Here is a 19886-nt window from a genome sequence, read left to right as displayed (position 1 = left end):
ATCTTGTGAAATTTTTCTAGAGAAACACCACAGAAAATAGCATTCAAAACTTTACTATTAGCATTAGCCACCGCAAGAGCTGCCTTATCCCAAGTGGATTTGGCAGCCTCTGGCCTAGTCCAACCTACTTTAACTGCATCCCACACAGCATCATCAATAGAATACAAAAATGCCCTCATTCGGACTTTCCAAAATGCATAATTATTACCATAAAAAAGTGGTGGCACATTTAGAGGTTGAGACCTATCCATCTTAAAACGGGGTCAAGGATCGCACTAAGGTGTTTAAACCACAGCAAGTGCACCCGCTTTGATACCAAATGAAAGTTCAAATAGTGTTGAAAACACTATGAACGTTTAGACCCCCAAATTACAAATTATCAATTCAAGTTTATTATCAAACAATAAATGTGCAGAACATGAACATAAGCTAATGACAGAATTGATAAACAATCTAAACCAATTTAAAATCACATCCATAACAAAAATTAAATGGTAAATATTAAGGGAAGAGAGATGCAAACACAAAAACAACACGGTGATGTGTTATCAAAGAGGAAACCGAAGCCCTCGGCGTAAAACCTCTCCGCCGCCTTCCAAGCGGTCAATAATCTACTAGCAAATGTAGTTGGGATACATGAATAGCAATAGACCCTCCAAGCCTAATCTACCCAGGTACCTAAGCCCTCCAAGCTTCTTGTTCCAACGAGGTTACGCTGAACCTTTGTCTTTTCTAGCTTGCCAGATTCCGCTATAAACCATAGCATCAACCAATAACCATTGGTTCCTTCCAAACTGCTTCCCTTAGCACCAAAAGATCTTCTCACAGACGTGGGTATGGTGAGAAAAGGATTTGGTCAAGAATATCTCAAGGATGTATCAATGGAGAGGGTGAGAGTAGAGGAATTTGAAGAGTCTCTATGTAAAGATTGTGGATGAATCAATCTTGTTTTTCTCTAGGGTTTCTCTCTCAAAATTCTCTCTAGAAGCTCTCAACATTTCGTGAGTATAAGGGATATTTATACTAGGGTGAGATAGTAATGCGAAGAGTCAGGTTTTTCNATTTTTATTATACAAAATTGTTTAGGCTTTTTTTTTTTTTTTTTTTTTTTTTTGAGGAAGAAATTGTATAGGTAATTTGATTCTTATTTTTCCCATGGTTTGTTATAGTTATTAGTTATCACTAAGTACAAACCCTCAACATCAACGTAGATGATAAACAAATTAAATTAATAAATTTCATCAAATGGTATCCTATTCCATATTTAAGCACTTTCTTTTGATGTTGCGCATAGCAATTAAATTAATATATGACTTAAGGATGTGAACTAGCTTGCTAGAATAATAATGTCATAAATTAACGAGTTTGCTAAAAGATAATATGGTCCAAGTGACCAAGTCCCCAAAGATCCGGTGGGAAAATCTTCACCTTGGTACGAATGTATATATATATACCCAACTAGTCGCTAACCCATGCGATGCACGGGATAGTTTGTTAAATAACAATTACAAATAATCATACAAAGTGTGTAAAATATGTTCTTTGATTATAAATGTAGGGTGTTTCATAGAACACATAAAGATCACACCTTGGTTTCTCTATGTCGATGAAAAAATTATTGCCAACATTCCAATAGCTCATACACAAATTTGGGCATAATATGAAGTCACATAATGCTCAATTGCAAATCAATTTATAGTCTACGACCAATATGAATTATATAAAAAAATTTATTGATAACATGAATATTTAAATGTGTAAATAATCTCATGACAACATTAGCAAGACCATGCATTTGCTGCCAGGGAATAATATGCTGCATAAACACATGGGGCACTATGCTACTATCTCTTATAAGAAGCAACTTATAAACACAATATTCAAAACTTTGAAAAGAAACAGCTGACAAATAGTATAAGTATCTCTGCTTATCTAATCTTTATGGCCCCCAATTTTGATTATGCTGGCTTCTTGGAAACTGTTGAGGAGATCATTTGTAGCAACCTATATTTGTGTCAAATGCATCTAATTTCCTTTAGATACATCTTAAGTACATGCAAATAATAGTAGTAGTTTGAAAGAGTGTCTATTTGAAAGGAATCAAACAAAATGCCTATATATTTCAGTTTCAACTATCTTTATAAACAATTAAAAGCGAATTTCATAAACTCTTTGGATGCATCTTAAGTAAGACATACAATCAATTTCAAAAACACCAAATGTTGGGTTGAAAGTAATACACAATTATTCGAAGCAGTGCTATTAGGCTCAGCCAAGCCACTCTCTATGGAAAAAATTTAAAATACAATAAGGTTCAATATTTGAAGCAATTGCTTGAAATCATTTAAGTACATGCCATCAATGAAGCTGCTTGAAATCATTTTAAGTACATACCATCAATGAAGCTACAACATTAACATTGTTCATAACATTATTTTGTTATTTGTAGCACAAGTTCTTGGTTCGTGATAAGCAATGTGGGCATGTAAGATATACATTGGTGCATGGAAATCTACAAAATCACCTACACAAAAACAAAAAAGGAGAGAGTTAAATCAATGATTGTGTAATAATCATAGTGCAGTTTAGATAGAGATGAATTCTAAATGCATGTTTAATCTCCTCCTTTTTTGGGTCTATAAAATTTACAAAATCATAGAAGCATTGCAAACAAACACCAACTGATTGTTGGAAATATGCATAAACGCAACGGAAAAATTAACGGATCTCCTTCATTCAGAATTGATAACATGCATTAAGTAATTTTCAGAATATAGAAAAAGAGAGTGTACATTGATGCGGTGAATTTCAAAACAAAGATCGAAGCACTTGGGAATACTTTTAATCTTCACTTCAATTCCACTAACGCCCAAGAAGTGTGGACTCTCAATCGGTCACAAAGGGATTAGAAAGTGACTTACACTCACTTACACACCATTTCACAATGATGTTTTTCATCCATCAAATTCTGTACATTTTTCTCTTTGTATCTAACCAATTATCTAATTGGGTTGGCCTTTTTGGGCCTTTCCAATTGGGCTTAAGTGTGTGGCTTGGAGTGGGACCAAAATGGACCAATAAGACACTAGCTCCAATGGGCCTTGGGCTTTTCTGTCAACTCTTGAAAAATCCAAAGTTACCATTAACTATATTTAATACCACTATATAAATATAGTTGCACTCTAGGCCTTATCTATAAATTATATCCAAAGACTTTATTATACATGCAACTCATTCATAAAATATTCGTAGTAATTCAAAGTCATAAATATAGACTGTCACTTTGAAGATTACTACATCTTAATCCTTGAGTACCTGGTTTAATCCTTTCAAGTTATTCACCATATATTTATGAAATCCAATTTCATAAATATATACTTTAGTAATTTCTTACCAAAGTGGTTAGGCCTAACTCTCTGAATAACTGAACCCATTAAACTTATCTCAAGGGAATATTTTACATCTCCATTAAGAGACTATAAATTCCATCTTGAGAATATATGTTCCATCAACACTAAATGTGGCTGCCCAACATACTGAGGTTTTAACCGTTACTTTAGATCTCACTCCTGATATATCAAAGCAACCTACACTTCATGATCAGGTCTATTATTCTTTCATGATTAAGAGTTCATGCAAATATAAGTCGTGAGAATTATTATTCAATTGACAGTCATTAGGAGAATAATAAATCTCACAGTGGTCCAATTCAATATGTCTTGACTCTTAAAACATATCAACATATCAACTAGAAGTCTCCACTTCCATGATCAAGACAAATTATCTTAGTTGATATGTTATAGTCTTCGCAGATGAAACGCCCAATTTCATCACTGACTACGAACTAAGATTCTGAGTTTACAAAAAACTTGTGACTTATATCTTCTGTGACTAAATCACATACTATGTGTTAGGATATATGTGTTTTCACTTGTTAAGAACATATGTCACTTATTTATGTAAATTGGCTAATCCTTTGACAAAACGCACTCTACTTGTAATTGGGTAGTTCTAAGTGTTTTTAATACTTCAAGAAACAAGGTTTCAAAGTCAAGTGTTGAAGTCATAAGTCTGTCCAAGAAAAAGCAAGCTGAAGTGCAATTTCATTAAAGCTCGACACCTGCTTGATAGCTACCTTGACACCTGCTATCTGTCGAGATTTATAATTTCAGATTTTCTGATCTGATTTTCTTGGGATCCGTGAATATGCTTTTAGGCCTTCTTTTCTTCTAACCCTAAACATATAAAAGGATTGTTTTAAGAGCCATCAAGTTGGACACAAGTTGCAAAAGCATTGAGCAATCTCTATTCAAGCAAATTGTGATCAAAAGACGAAGTTCTTGACCTAGTTCATCCTCTCTCAAGAAGTTGCTGTGTATTTGCACCAAAGGGTTTTGTGACAAAGCATCTTCCTGATCTTCATCGTATAGGATGAACTGAAGAACTTTGTAGCCAACCTCTCCTTCTTAGTTGGTGTTTAACGTCACGTACTGGGATCCGCACATTGGTTAGTCACGTACTTGGGAGCCGTGCATCAAAGGTGGAAATTGTCACTACAGATCAAGTCCAATTGGGTATTGGGGTAAGGGTTCAACTGTAGGTTGGTAAGGTACTTGGGATTCCTTTACTTGTAACCGCTTGATTTCTCTGGTAGTGCACCTCCTCCTTCTTCTTTTGCAGGTATGGCTGGTGAGGATATTCCTATTCCTGTTGGTGATGATGATGCTGCTGCTGATGTTCTCCACCTCCTTCGGCCGACTTTGATGTTCGTCGTACTTTGGAGACTGTCATGACTGTTCAGCAGGCTCATGGTCAGATTTTGGTGGACTTGCTAGATGAGATGCGTGCTCTCCGAGCTGATCTTGCGCGTCTTCATTCACCCTCACCACCTCTTTGATGGCGACTTGTGATTGCCCTTTGGCATTCCGTCACAAAAAGGGGAGTGGAGTTTTGACTTGTAGTAGAGTTTTTGTTGTTAGGGGAGATTTTTTTTGTTTTAGAGGAGCTTGTGGAGTTTTAGATTGTATCTATGTGCTTCACTTTGTATATCATTTTTTTGGGATATTCATGTTAGGGGGAGTAACATTGATTGATATACATGATATTTTTTATTGATTCTTGTTGCTTTATGATTCACTGCGTATTGATTTATATTTATGACTTGTTCATTCTTATATGTCTTTATTTTGTGTTGTGTGGATCTTACAAGAATGTTATACCTGTTGTTTTACTTTTACTGTCACACATGCGTTTATGCGTTTGTTGAGTATTTCAGGATTATACAGGTTGATTCAACTAAGCTGCTGTCTACATTTGCAACTATGGATAGTAGTTAGGCTGAATTGAATTTTATGAGCATTATCTTTGTAAAGGGCTTTTTATTTGTAAAACTTTGACTGTTAATTAGGGTTTTGTCACGGATTGCCAAAGGGGAGTTTGTTAGGTTCTAAGGTCTTAGGATTTTATGTATTTAGAACTCTAATTTGTAATGTTGGCAAACCATGATCAAAACATTGTATGGTGTCTTCTTTAGACTTGCTCAAAGTTGGTTTAATATTGTAAAGTTGGAATCGAGTGGCTGCAGAAGTACTTGGACTCTCGGCCTGGCTCGATCGATCGAAGAATAGACTCGATCGATCGAAAATCGCACAGGTTGAATTTTCTGCAGAATTTCCAACTCAGCCCTACTTCATTAAACGTTTAGGGTTTTATGTTTTTACCCTAGGTATATAAATAAAACCCTAGCCACGTTTTTGGAGGTTGTCCATATTGTATTGTTGCTCATACATTGCTGTTTTGTGTGAATCTCGTGTGAGATCTTTGAGGAGCTTTCCTTTACACAAAACTTAGGGTTTTCATGGTGGAGATTATTTCAACATCTTGAAGATCATTATTGTTGCAACCATTGGAGATTAAAAGAAAAGCAAGCGGGGAGCTTGTAGCTGATTGAAGAATTCAAGAAAGAAGTAGTCCGTGGATTCGGAGCCTGCGCGTGGTCGTGTCAGGAAGTTCTACTGGTGGGTAGCATTAGGAAGTCGAGCGGGGAGCTTGTAGTCCTTTTGTACGAACTTCAATTCTTTCATAGTGAATTCAGGTTAGCCTTGAGGATCGGTGGGTCAAATCCTCCCCAGGTTTTTACCGTGTGGTTTCCTGGGTGATCATATCTTGTGTTATTTATTTTCCGCTGCATTATATCTTGATATGATTGTTTGGATTGTTTTAACCTAGAATTGCTTAATTTGACTAAGTAACAACTTGGCTAATTAATCTAGGCTACGCAATCTGTGTGTTTAAGGGGTCTAAAACCGTTCAAGTGGTATCAGAGCTGGTAGCTCTTTTTGTTTGAGATTTTTAATCTCTGAGCTGATCCTTGACCCCTGTTGTCATGGAGCATGGACACTCTCTGTTTGTTCCTCCTCATTTTGATGGGAACAACTATGCCTATTGGAAAGTAAGGATGAAAGCATTCCTGAAATCCATTGATGAAAGGGTTTGGAATTCCGTTGAATACGGATGGGAGAAGCCCGCTACTCCTGTGAGTGAGTGGCAAACTTCTGAAAAAGAAGCAGCAAGCTTCAATAGCAAAGCTATGAATGCTATCTTTAATGCTGTTTCTATGGAGGAATTTAAGAGAATCTCTAATGTTGAGGTTGCTCATACTGCTTGGAAAATCCTCCAAACTGTGCATGAAGGCACAAAGGCAGTTAAGATAAACAAACTGCAGCAATTAACTTCTAGGTTTGAAAACATTAGGATGTCTGATGATGAATCCTTTGATGAATTTTATGCCAAACTGAATGATATTGTTAATTCTGCTTTTAATTTGGGTGAAATCTATGATCAACCTAAGATTGTTAGGAAGATTCTTAGATCTTTAACTGAAGACTTTAGACCCAAAGTGACTGCCATAACTGAAAGCAAGGATGTGGACTCCATCCCTGTTGATGAGCTTGTAGGATCTCTTCAATCCTATGAGTCTGACCTACCTAAAGTGAACAAATCCAAATCAATGGCTCTTAAGTCAGTTGATGATGTTGATGGTGGTGGATTTGATGATGAGCTCTCTGCTACAGAGATTGCCTATCTTGCCAAAAACTTTAAGAACTTTCTTAGGAATACAAATAGAAAGGCAAGAGGTACTTACACTGCTGAACCTAGAAATTTTAGGAAGAATGATCCCACTAAGGTTAACAATTTTGAAAAACCTAGAGAAAATTCTGGTCAATCTTCTAATAACTCTTTGGGTCCTCAGTGTTTTGGCTGTCAAGGGTATGGTCATGTGAAATCTGAATGTCCTACATTCTTAAGGACTAAGGGTAAAGCTATGGCTGTAACCCTTAGTGATAATGAGGTTTCTGATGATGAGTCCGGTGGTGACGAGGATGGAAACTTCATTGCTTTCACGGCTACTGCTATAGTCAATGAAGGCATATCTGCTGAAGAGAACCCTTCTGATGGGGAACTCTCTGAAGATGCAGATCTTCAAGAGGCCTATAACAAACTTTGCAAAATTGCTGCAAAGGATGCTATGAAAGTTGATCTTGGCCTAAAGAAAATTGATTCTCTTGAGCTTGAAAAGAGAAATTTGCTTGTTAAACTGTTTGATGCAAATGAACTTTTGAATAATGTTAAATCTGAGAATATGCTTTTGCTTGATAAAGTTAGAACTTTGGAACATGATTTATCTGTTGCTAGATCTGCTAGTTCTAAACTTGATCACATGCTGAATGTTCAAAAGTATCCTTCTGATAAAACTGGGTTAGGATATGTTGAAAGCATCTTTGATACTGGACCACATTCCACTACTTTTGTTCCTTCTTCTTCTTCTGGACCTTCTGTGAGTGAGGTTGTGAGTGATACTGTCAAACCACCTGTGAGTGAGGTAGTTAAACCTGTAGAAGTTTCACCACCTAAGAAGACTAGGGTAGACTTAAGAGAATCTAAACCTAAGGAGCCTACCAAATCTAAGGACAAGATGCATGGTAAACCTGCGTGGGTTTGTCATTATTGTGGTAAGTCTGGACATATTCGTCCTAACTGTTACAAGCTTCAAGCTGATAAGAGAGCAAATAAACCAAAAGTGCCTGTGCCTCAAGCACAAGATCCTATGGCATTAATTGGTGAATTGGTAAAGGTGTTAAACCTTTATTCCAATCATGGAGTTGGGAATCACTCAAATGTGAATAAGAACTCCAATGCTCATGGTGCATCTAAAAAGTTTTGGATGCAAAAGACTCGAAATACTTGAGTCTTTCTGACATGGTCCTTGTGCTTCATTGCTCTATTCTTTTGTGACCATTGTTTTTTTTTTTTTTTTGTGTTTTCTTTGTTCTAGGACTTGCATTGCATTACATTCATGCATTTCATTCTAGGATTTATTTGTTTTCCTTTAAATAAAAAAAAAAAAAAAAAAAAAAAAAAAAAAGGGAAAAGGAGGAAGCAAAATTTATGTTGAACATATTGTTCTTGATTTTTGAAAAACAAGGTTGGTCAATTTATTTACACATAACATGTCTTATGTACCTTGTTTAACTTGGATGAGCTTACTTTATTGCACTTTACTAGTTTGAGCTTTGTAGTGCATGTTGTGTGGGAAAGATGTTTATGGTGTTTATCACTTTGTCTTAATCTTGAAGTCACATGTTATTTGACTGTCGGACTTGATCCTTTTGAGAAAGGCATAAATAACCATCTCACCACTGTTCACTAGCCAATCATGAACACCTTAGTGCATATCATAAGATTCTGTGCTCGAGAAAGTGTAGCACATGCACAAAAAGAACATAAGGTGTAGCCTCAAAATAAATTAAAACTGGTGTGTACTATTAGGCTTGATGCCAATTCACTTAATTCAAACCGGTGTGTACTATTAGGCTGAATGCCATCTCATGCAAATAAGAGGCAAAAATACAAGAAACTTACATGATTGCAAGCTTTTGTTCTAGGAGATGTGGGAGTTATAGGATGTAACTCTTTAGGTGATAGTCTCTTTTGAATTCTATGTGATGAATTTTGTAGACTTTGTGATTGATTGCTATTCACATATCACCTCACATGTATCTCAAGTTTTTGCTAGTATCACACACGACACAAGTTACTCTTTGTTAAACACTGTACATGCTAGTGTGTGTTTTTGGTCTGACCAACCAAGTTTGAAAATATCTTGAGATTTATGCACAACATATTTGTTGCTTGAGAAAATATAATGGGAGGTTGATTGCAATTTGTTTAAGAATATTGGGTTCAAAATTTTGGGTTTTTGAAAAAGCATTCCATCTCATACTCATGCATTTTGTTTCTTCAATTTAATGCTTTGAGGAGTTATTTTCAAAATTCGGCTTGTGTCTTTCAAAAACTGTGATTTTTCCAAAATTTAGTGAGCCTCTGCCCATTTCGATCGATCCAACCTATTTTTCGATCAATCGAAAAAGTGCTCTCATTTGTCTTAAAATGACTGTGCTTTTCGATCGATCGAATGTAATTTTCGATCGATCGAATATCGTGGAAAAGCTTTTTAAAAGTTCAGTTCTGACTTTTTCAAAGGTTCTATTCAAATTTTTTTCAAACTTTTCTCTCTCTCCGCGTTGGCAAGGCTCCACACCTCAGGATTTTTGTCGTTTTCCTCCGTTGTTTTTGCAAAATCTCTCTTTCCTCAAGCCGGTAAGACTCTTTTGCCCTTCCTTTTGATGTTATTTTCATTATTTCATGCATAAATCCATGCATTTAAGGGTAATTTTCGGACTTGATTCTTTTTGGATTTTCTGTTGATTCAAACCTTATTTTATGAAATTGATCATTGGGTTTTTGTGGGGACACATTATATTAATGATCCTTGGTGGTTAATTTGATCAATTTTGTGTTTTGTGAAAAATTGAAAATTCTAGGGTTTGTTCTTGATCCGAATTGGGGCTTTTGTTAAATTGGGTAGAATTTGATGAAATTGGCTTGTTGTGTTGGTGTAATTAAGCATTATAATCTATGTGCTGTGTTTTGTAATGCTTAATTCATCAATTTGTTGCAAAATTTTCAAGTGGTTTTTCAAATTTTTGGGATTTTTGATAGAAATTCCTTGTTCAAGCCAATTTTGTCCAATTACTCTCAATTAAACTTAATTTGTCACTGCATTTAGATCATGCATCACAACATTTTATTGTTCATGCATCATATAGATTTTTGTTCTATATTATTTATTGTGCTAATTTGCAGTCTGCCCTTGGTTTTGTTTTCTCTTGTTTCTTTGTGTTTTTCTCTTTGTGTCTCTGTCCTTTCCTTAGCACTATGCCTAGGAAAACTAGAGCCCGTAGGAGTGTTCCCTCACCTTCTCCTTCACCCCCTCCATCCTTTGATAGTGAGAGGTTTCCGAGTGAGGAAAACCAAGAGACTTTTGAGAAACTGACCGTTAAGAGAAAGATTTGGGCTGAGCGTTCTGTGCTGTTAGATGAGCTTGATCCTGCCATTAGGGCAAATTTTGAGCGTCGGGGTTGGTTACCCTTGGTGGATGTTTCTGATCCTCCTCCACCTTCTGCCTTGATTAGAGAGTTCTATTCGAACATCTCTATCCGCGTCTATGATTCCAACACTCTAGTTAAGAGTTGGATACGAGGCGTAGAGTACACCATTACTCCTCGGGTAGTGGCTGATGCTCTAGGGGTACCTTTGGTCCAGCATCCTGTCTATCCTTATGATGAGTCTCCCGAGATTAGCGATGTTTTGTCATACGTCACTGGTACTACTGTCCAGTGGGGTTCTGATCCTCGGATCACTTCTGCTGAGCTCTCTGGGTTGCACTATCTGTTCTTTCGGATAGCTTGTCATTCGATCTGGCCTATTTCCCATGTTCACACCATTCCTCTTGAGAGGTGTGTTTTTCTGTACGCTCTTGTTACTGATGCTCCTATTAGTTTTCCCCATCTTTTTCTTCGTTCTTTGAACGAAGTTTATAGGAGTTCATCTACTGCTCATGCTCTTGTTCATCCTATTTTCATTCATAGGATTCTTCTCTTTCTTGGTCTTGATGACTTTCCTTCCTCTGAGCCCGTCCATGTGATAGGACCTTTAGGTGCGTCTTTTCTTAGACAGAGGGCCGCTCATCTTCGAGCTGGTTCTAAACACCCTAGATCTGAGCCCTCTAGTAGTGCACCTCCTCCTTCTTCTTCTGCAGGTATGGCTGGTGAGGATATTCCTATTCCTGTTGGTGATGATGATGCTGCTGCTGATGTTCCTCCACCTCCTTCGGCCGACTTTGATGTTCGTCGTACTTTGGAGACTGTCATGACTGTTCAGCAGGCTCATGGTCAGATTTTGGTGGACTTGCTGGATGAGATGCGTGCTCTCCGAGCTGATCTTGCGCGTCTTCATTCACCCTCACCACCTCCTTTTGATGGCGACTTGTGATTGCCCTTTGGCATTCCGTCACAAAAAGGGGGAGTGGAGTTTTGACCTGTAGTAGAGTTTTTGTTGTTAGGGGGAGTTTTTTTTTGATTTAGAGGAGCTTGTGGAGTTTTAGATTGTATCTATGTGCTTCACTTTGTATATCATTTTTTTTGGGATATTCATGTTAGGGGGAGTAACATTGATTGATATACATGATATTTTTTATTGATTCTTGTTGCTTTATGATTCACTGCGTATTGATTTATATTTATGACTTGTTCATTTTTATATGTCTTTATTTTGTGTTGTGTGGATCTTACAAGAATGTTATACCTGTTGTTTTACTCTTTACTGTCACACATGCGTTTATGCGTTTGTTGAGTATTTCAGGATTATACAGGTTGATTCAACTAAGCTGCTGTCTACACTTGCAACTATGGATAGTAGTTAGGCTGAATTGAATTTTATGAGCATTATCTTTGTAAAGGGCTTTTTATTTGTAAAACTTTGAGCTGTTAATTAGGGTTTTGTCACGGATTGCCAAAGGGGGAGTTTGTTAGGTTCTAAGGTCTTAGGATTTTATGTATTTAGAACTCTAATTTGTAATGTTGGCAAACCATGATCAAAACATTGTATTTAGTCTTATTTAGACTTGCTCAAAGTTGGTTTAATATTGTAAAGTTGGAATCGAGTGGCTGCAGAAGTACTTGGGACTTTCGGCCTGGCTCGATCGATCGAAGAATAGACTCGATCGATCGAAAATCGCACAGGTTGAATTTTCTGCAGAATTTCCAACTCAGCCCTACTTCATTAAACGTTTAGGGTTTTATGTTTTTACCCTAGGTATATAAATAAAACCCTAGCCACGTTTTTGAAGGTTGTCCATATTGTATTGTTGCTCATACATTGCTGTTTTGTGTGAATCTCGTGTGAGATCTTTGAGGAGCTTTCCTTTACACAAAACTTAGGGTTTTCATGGTGGAGATGATTTCAACATCTTGAAGATCATTACTGTTGCAACCATTGGAACTTAAAAGAAAAGCAAGCGGGGAGCTTGTAGCTGATTGAAGAATTCAAGAAAGAAGTAGTCCGTGGATTCGGAGCCTGCGCGTGGTCGTGTCAGGAAGTTCTACTGGTGGGTAGCATTAGGAAGTCGAGCGGGGAGCTTGTAGTCCTTTTGTACGAACTTCAATTCTTTCATAGTGAATTCAGGTTAGCCTTGAGGATCGGTGGGTCAAATCCTCCCCAGGTTTTTACCGTGTGGTTTCCTGGGTGATCATATCTTGTGTTATTTATTTTCCGCTGCTTTATAACTTGATATGATTGTTTGATTGTTTTAACCTAGAATTGCTTAATTTGACTAAGTAACAACTTGGCTAATTAATCTAGGCTACGCAATCTGTGTGTGTTTAAGGGGTCCAAATTCCTTTCAACCTCAAAGGTGATAGTCCCTATCAAATAGTTATGATTGTGTGTGAGTCAAAGTTATTTTCTCATATCTCAAATCGTCATAACATGTATACACATATGCAATCTTGCGATGTTTTTCACACACAACACGCAATATTCTTTACTACTATTGATACATGTGCAGGTACAATGTGATTTGGCCATCACAAGTGTTTTCATGTGCTAATGTATGCTCACTAAACTGTCTTGACTTGTTTTTGAAAAATAAAATTGGTTAGACTTGTTTAGTGTGTGTGTGTATGTTTCTGAGGATCCATGTGCTTTTAATTTCTGTTGAGAGATGATTTTGAGAGCTTAATATGTTGATTGGATCATGGTTGAGGTGTATGTTGAATTGCATTCATGTATGTGTTTTTCCCTTCTCGAAAAACTACTTTTTAAAGATGGCTCGACACCTGTCTCGACACCTAGTGGATCGATCGAGAGAGTTCCTGTCTCCTCGACACCTCCTCGACACCTTGTCGATCGATCGAGCTTCTGTTCTTTGAAATTGGTCTTGTACCTCGACACCTCTAGATACCTCCAGCTGTCGACGGCCAAATCCTCGACAGCTTCCTCAATACCTCTCGACACCTCAGCTGTCGAGATTTACTGAGGTGTCTATTTAAGGCTTTATCGCGATTCTTCTCTCATTTCTCTCGATCTCTCTCGATCTGTCCGTGGCGGTTCCTCTCCCAAACTTGTTTTTCTCACTCCAAACCTCCAACCCACTTGGATCTCGACCATTCCTTGCTTCTAATCACTTGGTAAGATCACATTTCCCTTCATTTTTCATGCATTTCATGTTTTGAAACCTAGTTTTTGGGATTTTTTGAAATTTTTGGGGTTTTTCAAAATTGATGAGTTTTTCTTCAAATTTTGGGTTGGGTTTTCACTTAAATGCTTTCAAAATGTCATACATTTCATTCCATGTGCATTAGAATGATATTTACATGCATTTAGATGTGTGCTCTATGCTGTATTCAGGTAGGATTGGATTGGGCTAAGCCCATGATGCCTTTTGATTTGCATGTTACATGCTCATGCATTTCCATGCATACATACTTTTTGTTCAATATATTTGATCTATATGAACTGTGTTGGGACTTTTCTGATTGTCTCCCTCTCTATCTCTTTCTCATTCTTTTATGTTAGTAGTGTCTATGGCACCCAAACGTAAATCCACTCCTGCTCAGAACCCTCTACGTTCTAGAGCTTCTTCTTCTTCTAACTCTGCTCCTCTTAACCTTCGGTTCCGTGATGGAGATGCCCATAAGGCATTTTCGGAGAACTTTTCTCGACGAGGTGTTCATTCGGAACGCCAAGTCATTCTGGCGGACTTCGTCGACACTGACCTTCTCTCTGTCATTCACAATAGGGGATGGGAGTCACTGTGTGACGTCCCGGTCACTTGCCCTCTCGTGCTGATTCAGGAGTTTACTCCAACATGCACGGGATAGATCGTTCAATACCTCTCTTTTTCACTCGCGTTCGAGGTACGCGCATCCCTGTCACACCGCAGCTAGTTGCAGATGTACTTAGGGTTCCTAGGATAGATTTTCCTGATTACCCTTCCTGTGAGCGTCTGAGGACTGTGTCCAAAGAAGAGCTCATTTCTGCCTTTTGTCAACGCCCAACTGATTGGGGAGAGCATCAATACACATCATATAGGCCTTTTGCTAAAGGTCCTAGATTTCTTAACATGGTGATGACTTTTGTACTCCATCCACTTTCTCACTACAACTCCATCACAGAGCTTCATGCTCAATTTTTGTTATCTCTTTTAGAGCATCTTACTATAGATTTTCCTTCTCACTTTATTCTTTCTATCATAGATGTTCATCGTGATTCGGCGTCCCGTGATAAGCTCATCTTTTCTTCTGCTATCACGAGGATCTTATGCCATTTTTCTATTCCCTTTCTTGTGTCCGACCACTTCACACACATATGTACCATAGATGTCGCTATCGTAAAACGTAGTGAGGCGCAGTTTAGGTCGTGACAGATGGATTCCACTCCTCCTTCCCGTTCGACTTCGTCTAGATTAGCTCCATCTACATCTGCTCCTTCTTCCTCTACAAGTGATGTATCTCTAGGAGACATCATGGCGCAACTGCAACGCATGGACACTCGCCTTGATACACTCTCTACTGAGTTGTATCAGGTGAATGTTCATGTTGGTCGTATTGCATGACGGCAGGCGACCATGGGTGGTTTTGCTCCAGAGGCTACTCCTTCACCACCTACTCCAGCGGCTTCAGATTCTGAGGATGAGGATGATGATGATGCTTCGGATGAGGATGATGGAGATGCTAGCTCTACTGATGAGATGTCTACATGACACTTTACCCTTTATCACTCGTGACAAAAAGGGGGGAGTAGTTTTGGGTTATGAGAGTAGTCATCTTAGGGGGAGAGTTAGTATAGGACATTTTGATAGGGAGAGTGTTGATATTTTGAGGGATGTAGTAAGGTTTTGATGTATCTTTTCTTTTCTATTCTTTATAGATACATTGATTTTGTATATGAGGTCTTTTGACCAGTTTTACATACATTGTACTTATTTTTCTTTATATATGTGGATGTATGTTTCTTTCACCTCTCTCTTCATGTGTTATTTCTTCTCTATCTTTATACACATGTTCATTATACTTGTATGCAATCTCTTATTTCTGTTTCACGCAAGATGCCTTGATGAGTTTTGTTTAAAGTGTTTCAGAAATACAGGTTGTCAAAGTCTACTTGCCATAAACTCTCTTCTTACAAAGTTTTTCAAGAGTTTGTGTTAGGATAGATTTTATTGTATCAATAAGTGAATATGAGTTGAGTGATTTATGACTTCTCTTATATGTTCATTTGTTTGTTGTGGTTTTGTCACGGATTGCCAAAGGGGGAGATTGTTAGGACATGTGTTTTCACTTGTTAAAAACATATGTCACTTATTTATGTAAATTGGCTAATTCTTTAACAAAACACACTCTACTTGTAATTGGGTAGTTCTAGGTGTTTTTAATACTTCAAGAAACAATGTTTCAAAGTCAAGTGTTGAAGTCATCAAGTCTGTCCAAGAAAAAGCAAGCTGAAGTGCAATTCCATTAAAGCTCAACACCTGCTCGATAGCTATCTCGACACCTACTATCTGTCGAGATTTATAATTTCAGATTTTCTGATCTGATTTTCTTGGGATCCGTGAATATGCTTTTGGGCCTTCTTTTCTTCTAACCCTAAACATATAAAAAGATTGTTTTAAGAGCAGTCAAGTTGAACACAAGTTGCAAAAGCATTGAGCAATCTCTGTTCAAGCAAATTGTGATCAAAAGACGAAGTTCTTGACCTAGTTCATCCTCTCTCAAGAAGTTGCTGTGTATTTGCACCAAAGGGTTTTGTGATCAAGCATCTTCCTGATCTTCATCGTATAGGATGAACTGAAGAACTTTGCAGCCAACCTCTCCTTCTTAGTTGGTGTTTAAAGTCGCGTACTGGGATCCACGCATTGGTTAGTCACGTACTTGGGAGCCGTGCATCAAAGGTGGAAATTGTCACTACAGATCAAGTCCAATTAGGTATTGGGGTAAGGGTTCAACTGTAGGTTGGTAAGGTACTTGAGATTCCTTTACTTGTAACCGCTTGATTTGATAATAGTGGAGTTTCGGGAGTGGTGACTTGAAAATCACCCAGTGTGGTTTTTGCCGTTAGGGTTTTCCCCATTCGTAAACAAATCACTTTGTTATTTAATTTCCGCTGCATATTTAGTTTTTGGTGATTTGTTTGTGCTTCCACGCAATTGCATGATTAATAGATTAATTAACAACTTGGCTAATTAATTAATTGGTCTAATCACAAGGGGTCATTCAGATTGTGGCCTATCACTATGCATCTCATGGACTAAATGATAATGTCCGATTATTCATGTTACCATTATTTTAGATAATAATAAAACAACTTTATTAATTACAATATTAAGTCATACATCATGTCAAACATAATGTCATACATAATATCATACATAACATCATACAATAGGATTCTAGGGCACTAATCCCAACACTGATTTGATCAATCTATGATCAAATTAGAATGGAGTATAGACGTTCATATTATGCTATTCTTTTTTATTTATTAAACAAATTAACAACTTTCCTAATACCTGAACATCATGAACTTTTAAAAAGGAAAGAAGTGAGAGACCAATCACAACAAATTAATATCTTTCCTGATATTTAGTTTTTTAAAAGTTGGCAATATCCTGTAAAGGTTTGCATTTTGAATTTCTCAACTCCAAATTCCTTGTTCATGACCTTTATTTTATTTATTTTATATAATACAACAATCACACTCATTACTTAAAATTAAGACTCAGATTCATTAACTTATAATTAGAAGATTTTTAATGCAACTATCAAAATGAATACTCATGGCAGTCTCAATTTTCAATCAATCTTGTATTCCCAAAATAAGGCTACATTGAGCAAAGCAGAAATCTAACAAAGAGGCAAATGAATTGCAATCTGCACTTCAATTTTCTTCAATTGGACAAAGACATAGGAAATGGAAAGATGGAAAAAAATGACATCAACAAAGACAGATGTAAGCAAGAATCTACCTAAAAAACCCTATCTCTATAACTGAAATTTCACAACCAACATTAGGAAAGAAAATTGGAATCACATATATTACAACACTTGCAACTCATGTTGATATAAGAGTCTTAGGATGCTCAGAACATCCTATGACAAAACTTAAAATTGAATGAAAAAGATGGCATAAAGAAATTGAAACAAATCCTCTACCAATGACAAAACCATAACCTAAATAAAGAAAACTTTAAAATCTCACAAAAGTATACCAAACAGGGAAAAATATTCTAACCAAAAAACAATAATTGACCAAATAGATCCCCAAAAATTGGAAAAATAAAATGGGAAATCAGGGTACCTTTAACCCTGATTCAATTATTATTTTTGGCATAAGACCCAATGTCTGGTACAAAAAACACGGTATACTGCAATTGGAGAAAAAGACGAAAAAGAATGAAAATAAGAAATAAGAAATTAATTAGGAAGATGGAATCTTAACAATAGTGAACAATATAGAAGTATTAAGGCATAAACAATGTAAGAATGGAACCTTTGTTGTTGCAGGGAACCTTCGACTTTGTTTTTCATGTAGATTTTCGTTTTGCGGTCCACTTTCCTATTTGAGGCTCTTAAGTTATACAACTTAGAGACACCCAAACCACCAGTTTTTTTCCCTTTCTTTTTATTGGCAAGTTAAACATGGAACCGAAAGTATTGTTAATTTGTTACTAACACAAAGTCAGCAAAGCCAACATAACCATGATTAAAAAGTTGAAAGGCATATCAGATTTGGCTAATTTAACAAATCAAAGCACACCAAACTCTATCCATGATTAACCATTAAAGAAGTAACTACTAAGTTCTTTTGATCCATAACAGATTTATGGTTAATTTAACATAATAAAGCACATCAAACTCTCACATGCACACATATGAGTCAAAAACCCAAAACCCAGCTCATTAATATAATTAGTTGTGTCACTATAAACAATAACAGAAAAACCTTCATCTAGGTACCTCTGAATTATTCTTGAAAGAAAAATATAACTAAAAATTTCAGAAATAAAGCAATTAAAAATAAACACGACATTAGATTTACAAAGGCTCTGATTACCGCCTAAGCATTTCAAAAACATTGAGCAAGTCCAATTGATACCTTCAGCAAAATCATTAAGCAAGTCCAATTGCTTCCACATCAGCCTTAAAATCCTTTAGCAAAACTACACCAATTAAGCTTTCTCTGCCATTACCCTCACAACACAAAGCAACAAAAAAATTGATACCTATTCCCTTAACTTCCAAATTATGCATTTTGCTATTATTGGGATTTGCAGACAATTTCTAAACTCTATAGATTTAGCCCTTCGTTGGGCATGGCAGCAACGGCAAAGCCAAGGTTAATGAAGGAGGAAATTAGAGAAGAAGCTGGGGTCTTCAACCAAACAAAGAATCTAACAAAACCCCTCAAAAAATCTATTTGGCTCCAAACCCGTCAATCTAAAAGAGAAAACACTCCAAAATAAAACCCTAAATCATATTTAACAGGAAAACTTATAAAACAAAATTAGAAACTTACTAGTAATAGTGTCTGAGAAATCACAGAGTGGGCCTAATTTCTGAGCTTTTCTCTAAAAATGCAAAAAATTGCAGACCATAAACTCAAACTCAATAGCCAAACGGAAAAACACAGAAGAATTGACCCCAAAATTTTTAAATTTACATAGAAAATAAAATTTAAAGCAATGCAAATCAAGATTAATAACAAAATCAAAAACCAAACCTAACATACCATATCGTCCCCCCAACGGCCAGATGATTCTGGCAAAAACCCATTAAGAGAAATAACTACAACCTCTCTCCAACGGAATTGTTTTAGTCTCTGAAACTTGATTTGTCCCAATGTCCCATGAGAGGTGGTCTGTTAGATCTGATTGGCGTTTGGGTTTTGGGGAAGGAGAAGGGTAGAGAGATAGAGAAAGAGAGAGTGTTTGCATTTGAAGGAGAGACAGAGACAGAGAGAGAAGGGTATGGCGTTTGCATTTGCATTTGTATCGGGTATTGTTTAGAAGTTGAAGATTATCGGGAATGTTTTGGGGGAGAAATAGATATTGGGTTAGACATAATTACGGTGTTTAGGGTTTTATTTATTTTTAATAATTTTATTTTTATAAATAATGCTGATGTGAAAAATTGTGGGAGCTCCAAAAGCTTCGATTTTATATAGATATATAGATGAAAGTTTATAATATCCATAAAAAAAAAAATTAATTGTTTTATCATTTTTTTCATAAAATATTTCTAAAAATAGTTCATAAAACAATAGCTTTAGGACATCCTTTAACTTTTCTCGTATACTTAATCTTCTTTGACAATAAATAGTTCTAAGAACTAAAAATCGTAGCAACAATATTACATGTCATTCAACACTCAAGAAGGAAAATATAAAGTAAAAGAAAAAATTCAACAACTTTCTAGGTGCTTTTTTTT

The 19886-nt window shown here is 36.5% G+C and overlaps 1 long non-coding RNA gene across 1 annotated transcript; it reads right to left on the bottom strand.

Annotated features, from left to right (window-relative positions):
- Positions 1 to 2148: 2148 nt before the first annotated feature.
- Positions 2149 to 19505, bottom strand: LOC136063023 (uncharacterized). Its single transcript, XR_010624728.1, has 3 exons — positions 19189 to 19505; positions 17950 to 18077; positions 2149 to 2524 (listed from the first exon to the last, which is right to left on the bottom strand). It is a non-coding gene; the product is annotated as an uncharacterized LOC136063023 (long non-coding RNA).
- Between the last annotated feature and the right edge of the window lie 381 nt (positions 19506 to 19886).

The sequence above is a fragment of the Quercus suber genome, unplaced genomic scaffold (genome assembly GCF_002906115.3).
Source record: "Quercus suber isolate HL8 unplaced genomic scaffold, Cork oak 2.0 scaffold_20, whole genome shotgun sequence".
In the NCBI taxonomy this organism is placed as follows: Eukaryota; Viridiplantae; Streptophyta; class Magnoliopsida; order Fagales; family Fagaceae; genus Quercus; species Quercus suber.
The sequence above is the reverse complement of the archived record's forward strand: the minus strand, read 5'-3'. Positions and strand labels throughout refer to the sequence as shown.